Source organism: Grampus griseus (genome assembly GCF_964374135.1).
Source record: "Grampus griseus genome assembly, chromosome: 17".
Taxonomy (NCBI): Eukaryota; Metazoa; Chordata; class Mammalia; order Artiodactyla; family Delphinidae; genus Grampus; species Grampus griseus.
Genome location: NC_139011.1, coordinates 3,195,297 through 3,216,639, shown reverse-complemented (window position 1 = coordinate 3,216,639; position 21,343 = coordinate 3,195,297). Strand labels below are relative to the sequence as shown.

The window sequence follows — 21,343 nt, the reverse complement described above, 5'->3', positions numbered from 1 at the left end:
GGGTGGAGGACCTGGAGAGAAGAGGGACAGAGCGGCACAGCCATGGGGGCGAGACTCTGGGCCATGAAGTTAGACCAGGTTCCAGTACATGGCTTGGTCTTTCCCCATCTGTGGTGTGACCACCTGATGGGAAACCTTAACCTCCCATCTAAAGAATTTCTAAGGGTGAATTAAAAACAGTGGCTGGTGGACATGAGACTGAGCTCAGAGGAACGATGGCACTGTCACCACTGTCATACCGGTGCCTGCAGGGAATTCGAGGACGTCACAGAGAGTGGTGCAGGGCTGCGCGGTGAGGCTGCTGGCTCCACTGACCGGCGACCATACAAAACAAGATCCAGGCAGACAATGACTAGATCTCAGGCACATACATTAATGGGTTAACTGTGCCACAGGGCTTTTCTGTGTCTAAGCATCATTCCTTAGAGAACAGGGGGGCAGAAAAGCAACCAGAATTAATCTAGATACGACACAGTAATGTTAATTTGCAGCATGAACAAAATTCCTTAAATAATCAAATCATCTTCAATTTACAGGTGACAAATCTCCCAAGGGGCTCCCGCTGATAACATACAAGTGACCTAATTTGCCTAATGTTGGGTAGAGCACTCGTGGTTTAGGTACCTTATTATAAGGCTGAATTATGCCCTCCCAGTAAACCCTGCTGAAATGAAGAAAGGAATGAACCTATTAATGATGCCCGGTGCCACCTGCAAAGTTACCCAAGAAGGAACAGTACCCGGGGTGTTCTGCTCAGCTGGCTGCACAGAACAGGACGGACACGCAGGGACGCACTGCAGGATCTCCTTCTGAGAATCTCCCGTGTCTGTACTTTAGCCTCTTCTTCTGGGCACTGTTCCCTGGAAGACTTTCCCATGTGGGGTATAAGACTGGCTGTGGAAGCCAGGTGAAGCGGTCAACGCCCCATATGCATTTAGTCCCCTCGGTTTCAACAGGGCCCTGCTCTCCAGCTGTGCCTGTGACTCCAGCACATATGCTTTCTTTTTACTCCGTCAGGCGAAATACTAATCTTCTGCGGAGACGGCAGAGGGACAGCCACCTGCTTCCGGAGCAGAGAAGGAGATCTGGGGACACAATCAACTCATGAGATGCTTTACAGCTAATTCTCCCACCGTCACGGCCCTCGTCACATCACCCCCAGAGCACCGCTGTCTTCTGGGGCCTCTTCCCTGCCTTCCCACTACCTGACAACTTCACTGTCACTTTAGTGGGGTTTCCAGGGTTAAATGCTTATGTTCAATTGTCAGTGTGGTCCATCCGTTAGAAAGTTCTCATCAACCTTCCTCCTGACAGAGCTGAGCACCTGCTGTATGTTGTTGCCCAGATCTATTTTTATCAAGGATTCTAAAGTGGTAATTTTTTAATTCTCTAATTAAAAAGGATTTTCCCTCATCAACCGTTTGGTGATCCTGAAACAGACGACACAGAAAGGAGGGCTGACAAATGAGTCTGTCCCTTCATTTACTGGAGAGAGAACTGGTGTCCCTACCACCTCCAAAGATGACCAGTAAGTCGTATATGACTCAGTATCACTATGCACTGGTGGATTTTTATGTATTTGGTATTTCAGTTGGCTTCCATCACATTCTTTTTTGATGTTCAAACTGTCCCATGTTCGGCAGCCCTTGCAGGTTGGTTCCTATGTCTTTAGAGAAGGCCCAAGATTGTCAACAGCTTGCTATCTTTCTAGCTCATTTCCAGCCTCAGGTCTAGAATCTATTTTCCAAGGAGCGCAGGATCCTTTCAGTGTTTAGAGATCGGAATCTGGAGGCTGGGTGCTCAACGCCACCAGATTCTCCTTGTCTCTCTAGGTCTTGACAAAACACAGGTCCACTTACCAAATTTTTTAAGTGGTGAGACTGTGATTTTTTTCTTTAAATTTTGTTTAAGTTCTGACAGCTAAAAATCAAGGTCATTGGACTACAAGTTCCTTAAAGGGAAAGCATCTTGTCACCTTTTTTGGTTTTCCCCTAATTTGTCAAGAGTATTTAGATGACAAAAGGTGTTAAAGAGCTATGTGTTAGTCGGCTGGCCTCATTTATCCAAAGAGGTAGGACAGAATCAATCTGTGGGCAAGAGTAAAATAAAATAATAAAATGAGAGAAACAGCCATTGATTCACCAACAGAAGCCAGGCTGTGCAGGCTGACCACCTCCTCACCTTTTCTTTGTGCACCTTACCGCGGTGGGAACCACAAAGGAGCTCTGGGTGCTACGTGTCGATACTAAGGACCGTGGCCCCCACCGAGGTGATTCTTCTCCAGGTATTTTCTACTTCAACAAGCAGCTGAAATAATCATGTGATGCATTCCACCACCCACTACTACTCGTATCACTTTTTCTTCACTCATCAAGTTACTGTTTTCCTTCCTCTTCGTTTAACCTTACCTGACTTTACTCATTCAAGCCCTCATCCACTCAGCTTTCATCAAACACCTACGAGGCGCCCACAGCATTGAGCACCAGGGACACAGAAGCACGACAGGCTCTACTTTTGGGGTGTCCCAAGTTGAAAGAGCACACAATGTCAAAAGAGGACATTACGGCTCCTCATCAGTGACTTTACAGAGGCAGGATCAAAGTCTGGGAGAAGAGCACACGAGACATGTAATTTGGCCAAAGAAGGTTTTATAGAAGAGGCAACATCTGGTCTTTGCCAAGGGTCCTGGGACTCAGAGCAAAAACAATGAGTGCGTTATTTGGACGTTTTGCTATGTTTTAAGGAAAATATGACAAAAATATGGACAGAGGATGAATAATGACATATCATTATAAGCTGTACATACACAAGAGAACTTGACGGAGAAGCTGTCTGAGGCACGTGCGAGAGGGAATCGGCTAAGGCTGGTAACGTCTGTGGACATCAAGGGCTGAATGGTGCGGCAGCACGGGGACCTGCATGGGAACGGCGACGGGACTGCCGCAGGCGAGGACGGTACAGGCTTCGCGCTACACTGACTGTCAAATCTTGATACTTCACACAGGTCTACAATGCGGGACCTTCTCTGGAACACAGGACTCCTCAGAGGCTTGTGACAGTTGCTATAGAAATTTCACTACTGACAACAGATGATGAATACACAGTTGCTGGGCAGAAAAGGAGGCTTCGTGTCCAAGGGAAGAAATGTAGAAACACTCAGACAAAGAATGACAGACTAAGCTCAGGTCTGCTGCAGGCAGTTTTCACTTCTACAGCACGTCCACAGGGGCCAGCACTGTTCTTAGCACAAAGCGCTGCAGAAATACTTGCAGTCCTTACCCACAGTTACGCATACTGGACATTAGGGACATTAGGGATTGTGAAGATTATGATTCTCCACTCACAAATAGTGTATGTGATGCCATTTTACTAAGACATAAGTGAGCTTCAGGAAGAGGCAGTGATTAGCTCAAAGCTACAAAACTAGTAGTCTGGGAAGGTGGGGACCACCCTCAATCCGGGATCTCTGTAACACTACACCTGTTCATCCGACAGCACCTCACTGCCAGTGAAAAAGTTAATCTCCACTACAAACACCACTGTGACAACTTCCACTCCTGGAGTAGCTCACAGCAAACAACACTGCCACCAAGAACTAAAAGAGCCACAACAAAAGTATTACAGAAGAGGAGGGGCACTGGAGAGTTGTCAAGGCAACAAAGATTTGAGAGTCCAGAGGGAAGGGGCACTCATGAAGATGAACCCCCTTCCTGCATCCACTTTGTCCCTGGGAGCGTGTGTGGATTCTAGGCCTGGAGAGAACCACCGCCAAGAGGCTGAGCAGCCAGGAGAGCCCGCGGCTTCCTCATGGGGCAGGGAGAGCAACCGCATGTCACCGAGCCAGCGGGCCCGGAGCCAGGTGCCCGGGAGGAGCCGGGTGCCCGGACTCGCTGCACGGGTTCCCCTGGGGCTTTTTCCAGTCAGCTCTGCAGGCCTGAAGGCTGCCAAATCCACCTGAAAGTGACTCAGAAGAGAGGGCAGGTCAAGTGGAAAGGGTGACACCAGATGGCCTTGCCACACCACGGGGACAGCTGCATGAGGTATAAAAGGGGCCTTTTCAAAATCCATCAGAAGGGGAACGTAAATGAACTAAATTCTGGAGGGCGGCAAGCCTTCCCAGGAGAGAAGACCCACAGCTGCTTTCGTCCCTGGCAGAGCAGTAGGAGGAAATGGGGAGTCAGACAAAGAGGAAGGGAAGGAGAAAAGAGCTGAACCTTTCACAAACTACTCCCAACTGCCCATGGTGGGGACAATGGATTCCAACTCACAGGAACCCAGCCACCAAGCAAGTCTACACACTCATCCTTTCCCTGGGCCTTCGCAGAGGGTGTAGCACACTGCAGGCTGGGGGCTGAGAGGAAGACCCCCTCCTGAGGTTCTCAGAACCTTCCCCAGATGTAAGGCAGCTGCCCGCAGAAATCTGGGCAAGCCAGGAGAGCTGAGAGGTGCACTGAGGCACAACGCACTTTCTCCAAGTGAAAGCAGAGAGGTCTGCTGAGCCCGGGGCAGGAGAACGAGAGGGACCCCTTCCTCCAAGGCCAAGGCCATCAAAGGCCGGAGCAGGACAGAGAAGCTGAAAGAAATCCCTCCAAGGCACTAGGGACGTTCACTGCGTGCAAGAAAGTGGCCTACAGAAAGCTGGGGCAGGGCGGAGAGGAAGCACACAGAATGCAGAAAGCCAGAGGTGGGACTGGAGACCAAAGAGAGCCCCACTAAACCCACCAACCGTGCCGCCTGGCTTAGAGCAGAGAACGATGGCCTGTGGTGGGAAAGCCGGCAGCTGGCTGTAAAGCACAGGGGGACCCCCCCAGTCTCCCCTGCACCCACAGCCCACGCCCCGTAAAAGGTCTAATCCTGACCCCACCCTCCAAACGCCATGAGCTATCAGCGAGCCACAGCAAAGCCTACCCCCAGCTCAGCTACACATCAGACTGGCAAGGATCCGACAGTGAAGCCGACACGAGAGGCAGCGCCTTTCTCTAAGGGTCAGTATTATTCACCTCACTCTCCACTGTTCTTTAATACACCAAGTACAAAAAGGGAAGTAGTATAATATTACCTGAAGGTAGACTGTGGTCAGAGATGCACACTGTAATCTCTAGAGCAAGTAAGAAAAAAATAGAGATGTGGCTTTAAAGTCAATAGAGAAGACAAAATAGAACACAGAAAAGATTTTATTCTCCTAAATAAAGGCAGAAAAGGAGAAAGAGAAGGGCTTGGAGTGACAGGTGGAGGACAGGGTCACTGACCAAGATGCAAACCCAGGATGAGAGAAAAGCCAGGGGTCCTCTGATCTGAAGACGGTGGTTTAGACATGTCGAATGTGAAGGCACTACCCAGAAGGGCGAGAAGACCCGAAAAGCTGTTGGGCGACGATTAGGGAAGCAGACGCAGAACAAGGCGGAATCCCAAGCACCACAGAAATCAGCAAAGATAGCACTTCCCAGGTGAAGTGTAAAGGTGACAGGAGAAAAGCAGAGGGTCTGAGGACAACGCCCTGGGGAACACAGACGTTAAGCGCAGTGAGAAAAGAACTAGTAAATGGGTTTGAAAAGAAACAATCCTAGAAGCTCAGGATGAGACTCAAGAAGCCCAAAGATGAGTTTTTCTGGAAAGAAGAGAAATGGAGGTGAAAGGGATAGACAGGTCAATTAGGATGAGACTAAAAACCCATCGCCACATGTGGGAGTTACATGCTCATCTGCTACCTTCAAAAGAAACTAGTGGGTGCAGGAACCCAACAGCAGCAAATTAAGAATCAGGCGGGAAGTGAGTAGGCGATGGCTGGTCCCCTGGGCAGTGAGTTAAAGCACCGACAGGCAGCAGCATAAAAGCCAGGTACGTGTCCAAGGGGGCTTCCCCTGCATTGTCCCACTCAACGGTACCACTTACCCAGTAAGCAACATGCTACCCCTAGCCCTACTGTAGGGATAAGAACACTTAGGAGCCAAGATCCCAGACCTCTCTTTTTTTTTAATGTTTTAATGAATTATTAAAGAATTATCATTTCTTTCTGTGATAGTGGTGTTGGTTTTTGGGGGCTCTTTTATTTATTTATTTACTTATTTAGCTGTGCTGGGTCTTAGTTGCTGTGTGTGGGATCTAGTTCCCTGACCAGGGATCGAACCCAGGCCCCCTGCATTGGGAGCAGAGTCTTAACTACTGGACCACCAGGGAAGTCCCCCAGATCTCTTTTCTGAGGTCACATTGCCAGTGAGCAGGCTGAGATTTCAAGTCCGGGGTCCTCACACCTAGTTCTCTTTCCACCATTCAGAGTGACTTCCTTGGGCATCACTGTGCCCATTTTACAGATAGGGAATTTGAGGCTTGGAATGGTCACGTGAACTCTCCTGGGGTCATGCCAGTAATAAATGGCTAAATTATATTCATACTCAGAGCTATGAGCTCAAACTTTTTGCTTTTTCCATTTCATTGCGTTGCCCACCCAGATTGCCTCAATATGTGAAAATACAGAAGAAAACACAGATATCTTGAAACGTCATATCCAGCAAGTTGAGCACCTGACAAGCAAGAAAAATCAACCTGGCTTTTCTTCACTCTGCAAATACATCCAGGCAGCATAACGGTCCAACTACAAAGGTTGAAAGAGTCACGTGCCACCACCACGAAGATGAATGATCTTGCCAAACCAGCAGGTACAGAATAAGCCCTGTCATGTACCAAGAAAACAGGCCTCTCCGTAACAGGAGGCTGATTGAATCAGATAAACCTGCACCGAGCCACAGTAACTGCTTCCCATCAGTGTTGCTTTATACTTGTTTTTCACTTAATTTACATAGTGACAGGTCGGAGGCCCGGAGAAGCAATCATTCAAGTAGACAAGGAGACTAAATATTGTCCCTTGTTCTTTTCAAGTATATAAACACACTCTACCAAAACCAAAGGCAATGATGTTAAGCCGTCATCTTTTACTTAACCATCTATTTAAAACGCTACCTAGAAAAATTTTAAATATCTCTAGAGATCTCAATGTAACTCCCAGAAGGGAAAATGATCTTAAGAATAGACACTTAATAAATAATTAGAAAGAATCTGCACATCCAATTATGAAGTAATGGTTGGATAAGCCATGGTGCAGAAACATAATGCAAATTTATGCAATCATTAAAACGGCATTTATAAAGAGTCTGCAGTAATATGAAAAATGTCTTACAATACATGGAAAATCAGAATTCAAGATAATATTTTTGAAATAAATGAAATTTCAAAAATCAATCCAATTTGTTTTAAATAGAAAATGAAACAAAAGAAATACATTAAAACGTTAACAGTGTGTGTGTTTGCCCATGTAGGATTATACACAATTTTTTCCTTTCTGCTTATACATTTCAAGACTTCTAAAAGGAACATACATTATTTGTATAATAACAATTATTCCAAAACTACTCAAAATTGAGTTTTCAGGAAGTTTTCTAAAGAAACACCAGGGCTTATTTATCAACATTACACAGGAGTGAAGAAAGTCGCACCCTACAACATCAATCAGGAGCTTTTGAGGTTCCCCAATCTGACAGAGGTGTCTACTGTAGGGACATGTACAGCCCTTCCCAGCCCCACAGCTGCCCTCGGCAATGCTTAGAAACCAGAGCAGCAGCAGCGGCCAACATTTAACGAGGACTTACTACACGCCAGGCACTGTGCGCAGCACCCTCCACGTCTTATCTCATTAAATCATCCGAAAACCTAAAGGAAGAGGTGCCCCTGCTCTCCCTGTTTTACAGGTTAGCAAACTGAAGCTTAGAAAGGTTTTATTCTAGCTCAGTGTGCCTTCCAGTTCCACCAGGCTCTCATTTGTAATCAGTTGCCAGGCTCAGCCAGCACCCTTTCTTCTAAAACTATTTCGTATTTCAGTCAACATTCCTTTAACAAATATCGAGTATCTGCCCTATAAAAGGAAAAGCCCAGCCTTAAAGCACTCAGCAGGATCCCCACATCTTCAAGGACAACAAGATCTCCTAACTCCTCAGCCTCCTTCTACGACTGGTGGGGTCTCAACAAATACATACATAAGAAATAATTTAGGAAAGGTAGTGTTAAGTTAATTCAGTTCCGCATTTATTGACTATCTTCTTGGTAAAAGCATTGTCCCAAATGACAAAAGATGAAAGGTGTATAAGTAAGACATAGTCTGATCCCCAAGGAGCCTGCAATCTAGTGAGGGAACCAGATGGCGAAATTGATCTCAGGACATAATGTAATGGTGCTTAATTGAGAACTAAGCAAGGTAATGAGGAGGTGAAGAGGAAAGAATTATTACCCTCTTAATAACATGGGAAACAGGAAAAGTACAAGGAGAGAGCAAGCTACCATAGAACAGCATGAAAAAACATATGATATTACAAGTCCCAATTTATATGAAATACAGATTATGTAGATAGAGAAAGTATGAAATTAGGCTAAAAAGATGGTTTGAATCAAATCTGAGCATCCTTGAGATGGAGCTGAGAATTTACTAGATGGAGGACAGTCAGTCACTGCAAGTTTCTTAAGGGGCAGAAGGATGTGATTTAGTTTGTGCTTCAGGGAGATAATTCTGGTTCCAGTGTGAAGAATGGATCAAAAGAGCAAAGGAAGGAATAGGACATGATGTTAGGAGTCTACTGCACCAATCCAAGAAATAGGTGTTGAAAATCTAGCTTTTATATACAGAATGGATAAATAAAAAGGTCCTACTGTAGAGCACAGAGAACTACATTCAATATCCTATGATAAACTACAACAGAAAAGAATATTAAAAAAAGAATGCATATATATATGTATAACTGAATCCCTTTGCTGCACAGCAGAAATTAACACAACACTGTATATCAACTATACTTCAACTTTAAAAAATATTGATTAAAAAACACAGTACAGGAATTTCCTGTCCTTACTTCAACTGCCCACATTGTCTTCAAGCTTGCGGGATCTTGGTTCCCAGGCCAGAGGTCGGGCCCAAGCTCCTGTGGTGGGAGCTCCAAGTCCAAACCGCTGGACTAACAGGGAAACTCAGAGCCCAGGGAATATCAACTGGAGTGAGGCCTCCCAGAGGACCTCATCTCAGCACCAAGACCCGGCTCTATCCAAATGCCTGCAAACTCCAGTACTGGACGTCTCAGGCAAAAAAAAACAGTACAAAAGGAATACAGCACCACCCATTCGAAAAAAAAAAAAAAAAAAAAAGGAACGACAAAAAAATATATTACAAAGGAGCAAGAAAAAACCTACAAGACCAAATAAATGAAGATGAAATAGGCAACCTACCTGAAAAAGAATTCACAGTAATGATAGTGAAGATGATCCAAAATCTCGGAAAAAGAATGGAGAAAATACAAGAAACATTTAACAAGGATCTAGAACTAAAGAGCAAACAAACAATGATGAACAACACAATTACTGAAATCAAAAATACTCTAGAAGGAATCAATAACAGAATAAATGAGGCAGAAGAACAGATAAGTGAGCTGGAAGATAAAATGGTGGAAATAACGGCCAGAGAGCAGAATAAAGAAAAAAGGATGAAAAGAATTGAGGACAGTCTCAGAGACCTCTGAGACAACATTAAATGCACCAACATTCGAATTATAGGAGTCCCAGAAGAAGAAGAGAAAAAGAAAGGGTCTGAGAAAATATTTGAAGAGATTACAGTCGAAAACTTCCCTAGCATGAGAAAAGAAATAGTCAAGTCCAGGAAGCACAGTGAGTACCATACAGGATAAACACAACAAGAAACACGCCAAAACACATATTAATCAAACTATCAAAAATTAAACCAAAAAAAGTAATTAAAAGAAGCAAGGGAAAAGCAACAAATAACATACAACGGAACACACATAAGGTTAACAGCTGATTTTTCAGCAGAAACTCTGCAAGCCAGAAAGGAGTGAAAGGACATATTTAAAGTGATGAAAGGGAAAAATCTACAACCAAGGTTACTCTACCCAGCAAGGATCTCATTCAGATTCAACGGAGAAATTAAAACCTTTACAGACAAACAAAAGCTAAGAGAACTCAGCACCACCAAACCAGCTTTACAACAAATGCTAAAGGAACTTCTCTAGGCTGGAAACACAAGGGAACGAAAAGACCTACAATAACAAACCCAAAACAATTAAGAAACTGGTAATGGGAACATACATATCAATAACTACCTTAAAAGTAAATGGATTAAATGCTCCAACCAAAGGACATACACTGGGTGAACGGATACAAAAACAAGACCCATATATATGCTGTCTACAAGAGACCCACTTCAGACCTAGGGACACATACAGACTGAAAGTGAGGGAATGGAAAAAGATATTCCATGCAAATGGAAATCAAAAGAAACCTGGGGTAGCAATTCTCATCAGACAAAATATACTTTAAAATAAATACTATTAGAAGAGACAAAGAAGGACACTACATAATGATCAAGGGATCGATCCAAGAAGAAGATATAACAATTGTAAATATTTATGCACCCAACATAGGAGCACCTCAATACATAAGGCAAATGCTAACAGCCATAAAAGGGGAAAGCAACAGTAACACAATCATAGTAGGAGACTTCAACATCCCACTTTCACCAATGGACAGATCATCCAAACTGAAAATATATAAGGAAACACAAGCTTTAAATGACACATTAAACAAGATGGACTTAATTGATATGTATAGGACATCCCATGCAAAAACAGCAGATTACACTTTCTCCTCAAGTGCTCATGGAACATTCTCCAGGATAGATCATATCTTGGGTCATAAATCAAGCCTTGGTAAATTTAAGAAAATTGAAATCGTATCAAGTATCTTTTCTGACCACAAGTCTATGAGATTAGATATCAATTACAGGAAAAAAAACTGTAAAAAAATACAAACACATGGAGGTTAAACAATACACTACTAAGTAACCAGGAGATCACTGAAGACATCAAAGAGGAAATCAAAAAATACCTACAAACAAATGACAATGAAAACATGACGACCCAAAACCTGTGGGATGCAGCAAAAACAGTTCTAAGAGGGAAGTTTATAGCCATATAATCCTACTTCAAGAAACAAGAAACATCTCAAATAAACAACCTAACCTTATACCTAAAGCAATTAGAGAAAGAAGAACAAAAAGAACCCAAAGTTAGCAGAAGGAAAGAAATCATAAAGATCAGATCAGAAATAAATGAAAAAGAAATGAAGGAAACAATAGCAAACATCAATAAAACTAAAAGCTCATTCTTAGAATAGATAAACAAAATTGATAAACCATTAGCCAGACTCATCAAGGAAAAAAGGGAGAAGACTCAAATCAACAGAATTAGAAATGAAAAAGGAGAAGTAACAACTGACACTGCAGAAATACAAAGGATCATGAGAGATTACTACAAGCAACTATACGCCAATAAAATGGACAACCTGGAAGAAATGGACACATTCTTAGAAAAGCACAACCTTCCAAGACTGAACCAAGATGAAACGGAAAATATAAACAGACCAATCACAAACACTGAAATTGAAACTGTGATTAAAAATCTTCTAACAAACAAAAGCCCAGGACCAGACGGCTTCACAGGTGAATTCTATCAAACATTTAGAGAAGAGCTAACACCTATCCTTCTAAAACCATTCCAAAATATAGCACAGAGAGGAACATGCCCAAGCTCATTCTATGAAGCCACCATCACCCTGATACCAAAACCAAAGATGTCACAAAAAAAGAAAACTACAGGCCAATATTACTGACGAACATAGATGCAAAACTCCTCCACAAAATACTAGTAAACAGAATCCAACAGCAATTTAAAAGGATCATACACCATGATCAAGTGGGGTTTATCCCAGGAATGCAAGGATTCTTCAATATACACAAATCAATCAATGTGATACACCATGTTAACAACTGAAGGACAAAAACCATATGATCATCTTAATAGACGCAGATAAAGCTTCTGACAAAATTCAACACCCATTTATGATAAAAACTCTCCTGAAAGTAGGCATAGAGAGAACTTACCTCAACTTAATAGAGGCCATATATGACAAACCCACAGCCAGCATCGTTCTCAATGGTGAAAAACTGAAACCATTTTCTCTGAGATCAGGAACAAGACAAGGTTGCCCACTCTCACCACTATTATTCAACATAGTTCTGGAAGTTTTAGCCACAGCAATCAGAGAAGAAAAAGAAAGAAAAGGAATCCAAATCGGAAAAGAAGAAGTAAAGCTGTCACTGTTTGCAGATGACATGATACTATACCTAGGGAATCCTAAAGATGCCACCAGAAAACTGCTACAGCTAATCAATGAATTTGGTAGAGTACCAGGATACAAAAATAACGCACAGAAATCGCTTGCATTCCTATACACTAATGATGAATAATCTGAAAGAGAAGTTAAGGAAACACTCCCATTTACCATTACAACAAAAAGAATAAAATACCTAGGAATAAACCTACCTAAAGAGACAAAAGACCTGTATGCAGAAAACTATAAGACACTGATGAAAGAAATTAAAGATGATACAAACAGATGGAGAGATATACCATGTTCTTGGATTGGAAGAATCAACATTGTGGAAATGACTATACTACCCAAAGCAATCTACAGATTCAGTGCAATCCCTATCAAACTACCAATGGCATTTCTCACAGAACTAGAAGAGAAAATTGCACAATTTGTACAGAAACACAAAAGACCCCATATAGCCAAAGCAATCTTGAGAAAGAAAACGGGAGCTGGAGGAATCAGGCTCCTGGACTTCAGACTACACTACAAAGCTACAGTAATCAAAACAGTATGGTACTGGCACAAAAACAGAAATATAGATCAATGGAACAAGATAGAAAGCCCAGAGATAAGTCCACGCACGTATGGTCACCTTATCTTTGATAAAGTAGGCAAAAATATACAATGGAGAAAAGATAGCCTCTTCAGTAAGTGGTGCTGGGAAAACTAGAAAGCTACATGTAAAAGAATGAAATTAGAACACTCCCTAACACCATACAAAAAAATAAACTCAAAATGGATTAAAGACCTAAATGGAAGGCCAGACACTATAAAACTCTTAGAGGAAAACATAGGCAGAACACTGTATGACATAAATCACAGCAAGATCCTTTTTGACCCACCTTCTAGAGAAATGGAAATAAAAACAAAAGTAAACAAATGGGACCTAATGAAACTTAAAAGCTTTTGCACAGCAAAGGAAACCATAAAGAAGATGAAAAGACAATCCTCAGAATGGGAGAAAATATTTGCAAAAGAAGCAACTGACAAAGAATTAATCTCCAAAATATACAAGCAGCTCATGCAGCTCAATATCAAAAAAACAAACAACCCCATCCAAAAATGGGCAGAAGACCTAAATAGACATTCCTCCAAAGAAGATATACAGATTGCCAACAAACACATGAAAGGATGCTCAACATCACTAATCATTAGAGAAATGCAAATCAAAACTACAATGAGGTAGCACCTCACACCACTCAGAATGGCCATTATCAAAAAATCTACAAACAATAAATGCTGGAGAGGGTGTGGAGAAAAGGGAACCCTCTTGCACTGTTGATGGGAATGTAAATTGATACAGCCACTATGGAGAACAGTATAGAGGTTCCTTAAAAAACTAAAGATGGAACTACCATATGGCCCAGCAATCCCACTACTGGGCATATACCCTGAGAAAACCATAATTCAAAAAGAGTCATGTACCACAATGTTCACTGCAGTTCTATTTACCATTGCCAGGACATGGAAGCAAGCTAAATGTCCATCGACAGATGAATGGATAAAGAAGATGTGGCACATATACAGTGGAATATTACTCAGCCATAAAAAGAAACGAAATTGATTTATTTGTAGTGAGGTGGATAGACCTAGAGTGTGTCATACAGAGTGAGGTAAGTCAGAAGGAGAAAAACAAATACTGTATGCTAACACCTATGTATGGAATCTAAAAAAAAAAAAAAAAGGTTCTGATGAACCTAAGGGCAGGACAGGAATAAAGACGTAGACGTAGAGAATCGACTTGAAGACACGGGGAGGGGGAAGGGTAAGCTGGGACGAAGTGAGACAGTGTCATTGACATATATACACTACCAAATGTAAAACAGATAGCTAGTGGGAAGTAGCCGCATAGCACAGGGAGATCAGCTCTGTGCTTTGTGACCACCTAGAACGGTGGGATAAGGAGGGTGGGAGGGAGACGCAAGAGGGAAGGGATATGGGGATATATGTATGCATATAGCTGATTCACTTTGTTATACAGCAGAAACTAACACAACACTGTAAAGCAATTATACTCCAATAAAGATGTTAAAGAAAAAAAAAAGCAGACTTGTGTAAATAAATACTATTTTAGAAAAGGACCCATTCAGAATGAGTCTGAATCAACTCAGTTTATCCCAGTATATCTTGCAAATCTTAGACCATTGAGGGAATTACTGAAATCAGCTTGGAAAAGTGAGCTGTTTTCAAGGAGATAAAGGTTGTAAAATTTCTATTAATTAAATTTTTATTTAAGATACTTCTGTAGCCTTTGGCATGAATCGAATGATTTTCTCCTTAAAATCTAACCTACTCAACCACCTAGAGGGGTGGGATATGGAGGGTGAGAGGGAGACCCAAGAGGGAGGGGATATGGGGATATATGTATGTATACGTATAGCTGATTCACTTTGTGATACAGCAGAAACTAACACACCATTGTAAAGCAATTATACTTTAATAAAGATGTTAAAAAAAAAATTTAACCTACTCACTAGGCAGCATTTTTGCATGTATGGCCATTATTCTGTCTGAGGCTTATTTTATTTTTATGTGAAAACTTTTCTGCAATTAAAACTATTTTTCTAAAAAAAACACAAAAAACAAAAAATAGTACAGGCCAAACAATAAGAGATGTAAAAGAAATAAACAAATGGACATTCGAAATTAAAAAGAAGAAAGGAAGGGAGGGAGGGAGGAAGGAAGAAAGGAGGGAGGGAGGGAGGGAAGGAAGGAAGGAAGGAAGGAAGGAGGGAGGGAAGTCTGAACCAGGACAGTGATGGCGGAAGGGGGAGGAGGAATCCCATGGGAGAAAAGCTCAAGCATTAGAACGGATATGGAATACACCCAAGCGATTCACAGGATATAGGAGAAGGAGGACAATTGGAGGGTGACTCCAAAAGCTTCAAGCCTCCAAGAGTAAGAAAACAGTAACACCCTCAAGGGAAAGAATTAATTCAACTGAGGGTCCTAGGCCATTCAAAGGACACATCCAGCCTTCACTTAGAAATTGAAGCTCAGAAGTCAGGACCGGATGTATAACTGTGTGAAATCAATAGCAAATTTTAATTTGAATACAAGTACATACTGAATACAACAAGAGCTTAACTCTTAAATCCCCACCACAAATCTTCACAGAATTTTTTTAAATGTACACCCTCATTGATGCACTTTGTAATTTCTAGTTTTTAATAACCTTGTTTTTCATAACTCAAATAATTACCTTTGGGGTAACATTAATTTCATAATTTTTTAAGCCAAAGTTTCTTTTCCAGCTGCTCTGGTTTCTTCCCCAAGGAGAAGTATGTGCATGAAATAAATGCACTTCCATATCACAGCATTTAAACTAAAAAAAAAAAAACCTTTTTGATCTTATGACATACCAGTCACAAGTTACAGCCCAACAAAAGACTTCCTTTTACAGATACTCCTAACGTTGGCAGCTGCAGCTGCAGGGCAGTGAGGCTCCTGGCCCCAGGCTCCTCTGGCTCCCCGCTGTCTGCTCTGCAGCACACGAGAGCTGATGTGGAACTGCAGGCAGAGAATGGGAACGCGACAACAAGGAGCACCGGCAGTGTTTGGAAAATGCATCACTTCTCGGATTTCCTGCCCTCCCTCGGCTCCAGGACACAGTGAAGCGAGAGTGTGAGGGTCCATCCCATCAGGATGAAACGCCCAGGAGAGCACCTTTCCCAGGCCAAGGCTCAATCTACTCTGACACTGACAATGGCAAATTTCTAATGCATTTTCTTTGGGCTGAGCAGCAAAGTAATGAGCTGGCGATAAAATGAAGGAGAAACTGAATAAATTAAATCTAACATTTTCTATCTCATCCAATCTTTGTCTTTCAAACAAATGACAACTGTATCTAAGTTGGTAGATAACCCTGGTACAGAGGCAAACCAGAAGTGTGATGTCTGATGTCCCAATGCAACCTTTGGCGGGTCTGGCTCCTTGTCACAGTGCAGGGCAGCAAGATCAACCGTCAATGCGTGCACTCAGGCAACAGAAGGTGATCGAGGCCAGCGGCGGACAAGAGCATGGACTCCAGAGCCAGATGGCCAGGGTCCAAGTCCCAGCTCCTCCAAATACCACATAGCAGACCTTAGGCATTCTAGCTAATTTCCTTATGCATCAATCGTCTCACTGCAAAATAAGCCTAAGAACAGTAACTACCCGTTTGGGGCAACTGTGAGGATTAGGGCAGTTCACCCCTGTAAGGGCACAGAGTACAGAAAGTGCACGCCCACGACTATCACACACTCTCAGGACCCAGAAACCCTTGTTAAGCAAAGCCCGGTCATGTGTCTGCACCTTGAAGGTGCTGAAACTGAGGAAAGATACAAGAGGCAGACACTCTAAAAAAACAAATACTGGCTGGGCAAGTGAGAAAATGAATTAATCTAGCTTTGGAAGTCCGGGATCGCGACATATGAGCACCAGCTCAAAGGCGAAGATGAGGACTGTTCCATCTGGAAAGCAGAACTGAGAACTCAGACTGGGGATCAGGCCATCAGAGATGTGGGAACACATAAGAGAGGAGGGCGCGTGGACTGGAGCCTCACACACCTGCATCTGAACCTCCCTCTGCCCCACCTCCCGCTGGACAGGTTTGTGCCCGTGACACCCGCCTTCCCCACCACCACCACCCCGCACCTGGGCCTGCTTCCTCAGCAGCACAGGAGGGGCTGTGAGCACGAGGCACATGGTCATCAGCCAACATGCAGGGCACTGCTGGTGATGCTGTTAACTTGTCTCGCTAGAGTCTAAAACATCAGAACAAAGGGGGCTTGAGATAAGCAATAAGGAAGGAGTCAACACTAACTGCCTTCCTGTAAAGCCAGGTGCTCTGCTGGGTATGGAGCGTGGCTCGTTCCATCATTGAATCATCCCCACTTTAGAGATGAACAAACTCAATCTCAGAGCAGGTGAGGAGCTGTTTCTGTTCGTGCCGCCCCCTCTGCTGCCACGCCGGCCCCATCCCGTCTTCTCTCCGCAAGTGGGAGAGCCCAGCCACGGCCGAGCATCCCTCCCCCGCGCAGCTTTCGGCATCTTAAGTTTCCCGACCAGGGACTGAACCCGGGCCACGGCAGTGAAAGCGCCAAGTCCTAACCACTGGACCGCCAGGGAATTCCCTCTGTGTAGTTGTTTTATTTCCTCCAAATCCATCTACAGCCACATCAAACACCACCCTTCTCCCCACACCCACAGAGCTGTCCCTTCTCCCACTGTTGGGGTTATTCATGCAGACAGCAGAGCCTTGACATCAGGAGAAACAGGCCCCTGGACCTCTGTACCTTCGCTGGTGCCACTAAAATGACCCCGCTACGTGCATAAAACATGACTGATACGTCAAGAGAGCCGTGGAATGGACACAGGGACAATTAGAGAGGAACACAGACTCACCGATGTGCAGGGGCCACAGTCGGCCAGGGTCGGCCGTCAGCCACGTGAGCCCAGGTGGGCACCAACCATCCAACAGCCCGGCCTCGGCACAGCTTCAAGTTGCCTACGTAACACAGACCCCTGGGGATGCTCACAGGCAGAAAAAGCCAAGGAGCCGGGGGCTGGCGCTCTGTCCCCTGGCGTCGGTATTCTGTGGGCTGCATCCAGGGTCTCCTCCCTGAAAGCTGGGGGCTATCTGCAGAGGTCATCACCCAGAGAAGAGCTAAACCCTGCACGTCCTACCAAGGGTCTCTGAATTCATTTTGCTAAGGAATATGCCATTTCTTCCACTAAAATAGTTCTCTGCCACTGAGAGGCTGCTTGATAAATATTAATGTGAATTTATCTCAATCTCTTTTTAAAAATGAGATCCAGAAAAGCCTGAACTGGTGCCTTCTTTCTCTCTCTCAGATCAGTGAAGCAGGATACCAGCAGGACGACGGCTGCACGGGCGAACAGCTTGATTCCGCCCACGTGCGACACATGTAAATGAAGCTAACAAATGCGGAGCACAGGTCACAAGGGGCACTGGGGAGGTCTGCAAGTGGCTCATTTCAAAGGAGCCCATCGCCAATTCTAAAGGAGAAGTAAGGGTGTAGCAGCCTGTAAGCTATTTGACCTTTTCGTGGGTCATAAAAATCAGTTTAGTCTCTCTCTCTCTCTCTCTCTTTCTCTCTTACACCTCTTCCTCTTCCTCTTCTTCTTTCTCTTTCTCTTTCTCTGCTACGTGAGGACACAGCAAGCCAAGAAGAGAGCTCTCACCAGAGCCCAACCACGCTGGCACCTTGACCCCAGACTTCCAGCCTCTAGAACTTGCTTAGAACTTTATGGCATTTATGATATTGTCAATGGAAAATATGTCTAAAGTTATCACTGGACAAAGAAGACAAAAACAGCTCTGCCATTTAAAGTTTATAGAAAAATACGCGGGCCTCTCACTGCCGTGGCCTCTCCCGTTGAGGAGCGCAGGCTCCGGACGCGCAGGCCCAGCGGCCATGGCTCACGGGCCCAGCCGCTCCGCGGTACGTGGGATCTTCCCGGACCGGGGCACGAACCCGCGTCCCCTGCATCGGCAGGCGGACTCTCAACCACTGCACCACCAGGGAAGCCCTGAATGTGGATCTTGATGTTTGAATATGTTTTAACCTTGCACGATGTCTATACTAACAATGTATGGGTTGCTTGATAAATAAATATTTTTTTTAAAAAATCAGTTTAGTGGGTAGCGAGCAGCATCCCACAGGATGGGACGGGACAGGACGGGATGGGACGGGACGGGGTGGGGTGGGGTGGGGTGGGGTGGGATGGATCATACTCCACGTTACGGGCTAAACTGTGTCTCCCCACCCCCCACACTTATATTGTTGAAGTCCTAATACCCAGTACCTCAGAAGACGACTACATCTGGAGAGACGGCCTTTAAGGAAGTAGTTAAGGTCAAATGAGCTCATAGGCGTGGACCCTGATCCAATATGACCGGTGTCCTTATAAGAAAAGGAGATTAGGACACAGCAACACACACACAGACGGACGACCGCGTGAAGACACAGGGAGAAGGTGGTCATCTGCCAGCCAAGGAGAGGCCTCAGGAAGAACTAGCCCTGCCGACACCTTGATCTTAGACTTCCAGCCTCCAGGACTGGGAGACAATAAATGTCTGTTGTTGAGGCCCCCAGGCTGTGGTATTTTTGTTACGGTGGCCCAAGCTGACCGATAGGGGACACCACACACAGTGAGAATGGGTGTCGTTTCATGAAACGTGTGTTTTTTCACACGCAGTGTACTTCCTACTATGGGCCATGATCGAGAAGTTTGAGGGCCACTGTTGTAAGGGCTCCAGGTCAGCTGTCCTCTCCGGTGCTCAGCAAGTTACTGGAGCACATCTTCAACTCCTCACTTGACATGACAGAAAGTATTAACAGATTCAAAATTCTCAATCAATTCTGAGATGCAATACCTAATACAGAGCTAATTTGATAAATGAATATACACGTATGAGTGGTCATTCGGTCTCACTGCTTCACTTTTTACCAAAGAGGAAAGTGAAGGCCAGGGATCAGAGAAGTGACTGGCCCGAGGTCACACCTGGGAAACCCAACCACCCCCCCCACCCCCACTCCTCGTGCTGATTCCTATCCGGAAATCTACGCCAAACCCACGGTCCTGGTCCAGGTAGTGTGCACACTCTTTCCCAGTTGCTTCAAATTTCAGACTCAATACTTCCATGTGAAAACCGTACTGCTCTATTTTGGCTTGAATTTAATACTCAGAAATTCCTCTTCTCTTACTCTGACATATTCCAGATACAGAGAAACCTATATTTTAATCATTCTAGTCATCCTTAGCAATAAATAAGTACCTGCCAAGATAACCATTTTTTAGAGGAAATTGGTCAAAGATTAGAGTCAGACACAGTCAAAAGGTTCTCCCCATCTGTTCCCACCTAACTATGAAGATCCTGCAGAGAAACTCTCTTTTTATAACTTTAACAGATTACTCTGCTGCTGAAACTTCTGATAACATCCACCAAAAGCTCTTTAAGCTGGAAAGAACTGTATAGCATTATGGGGAGAAACACTGACTTTTCAAGTGGGTGAAGTAAGGGAAGATGCTAATTTTATCGAGCTTCTACTATTGCAGGCAGGATGCCAAGTGACTGCTACACGTTATTTCTGATAATCCTCCAGACACTATCAGACATTATCTTCTTAATCTTACAGTTGAAAGCAGGCTTAGTAAAGTAAGTAAATTCTCAAAGGCTACATTTAAACAGAAGACACAGGAGGCAAACCCAGGTCTGCCTCAATCCAAGGATCATGACCCATATGTTTCTCTGCACTGTTCTCCTTGCTGAAACAACATTGTACTGTCTCCATCCTACACACAGAGCAGTCCAGGCCAGGGACACCGGCATCTTGTCCAAGGCCATTCAACCACCCCATGAATGATACACATACCATCAAAACAGAAAACTGTACGGTTCTCCAGTTTAAGACCTGCATGTGTTGAAACGCTTCGGAAGCCAGAAACAAATCAATATAGACAATAAGAATTGCGATGTGCTGAGCATACATTACGCTCCCGGCTCTTTCCATACAGCGCCTCAACTCCCTACACCAGCACAGCAAGGTAGACATAATCCTCACCTTCCTGATGGGGAAATAATGCAGAGAAAACAAGCAATTCGATTTAACAAGCACGTATTGAGCCCCTATGAGCCAGACTTTATGCTAGGCTGGGGTTTGGGGGGTAAAAAAAAAGTCTCAATTCCAGCTGTCCAGCCTTCACACATAGATTGCTATAGATAAATATCTGCTTTGGGAAGATCACTTTATAGTCTGTGTGGAAGAGAGATGAGAAAGGACGACCTGGGAGACAAGGTGCGTCCTTAGAATGTGTCACCATATCCTGCACCAGAAATGGCAGCCTGCCCGAGAGAGTGGCAGGCTGGCACTCCGTGCAGCAGATGGTGGGCAAGTGAGCAGCAAAGCAGGCCCCACTCCACTGCTGAATAGCGCACACCATCTAGACCACGGTGTCCCACAAGACTAAATTCTTCGAGAAGGTGCAGAGTGCCCCTTTTGATACCACCCCAGGATGCTCTACTTTGGCTCACCTACGACTTGGCAAATTAGTATTTTCCCATAACTAGGAAATG

At 44.1% G+C, this 21,343-nt stretch overlaps 1 protein-coding gene across 2 annotated transcripts in view; it reads right to left on the bottom strand.

Moving 5' to 3' along the window:
- Positions 1-21,343, bottom strand: part of TRAPPC9 (trafficking protein particle complex subunit 9) — a 505,716-nt gene that overhangs the window by 400,726 nt on the left and 83,647 nt on the right. The window lies entirely within an intron of this gene.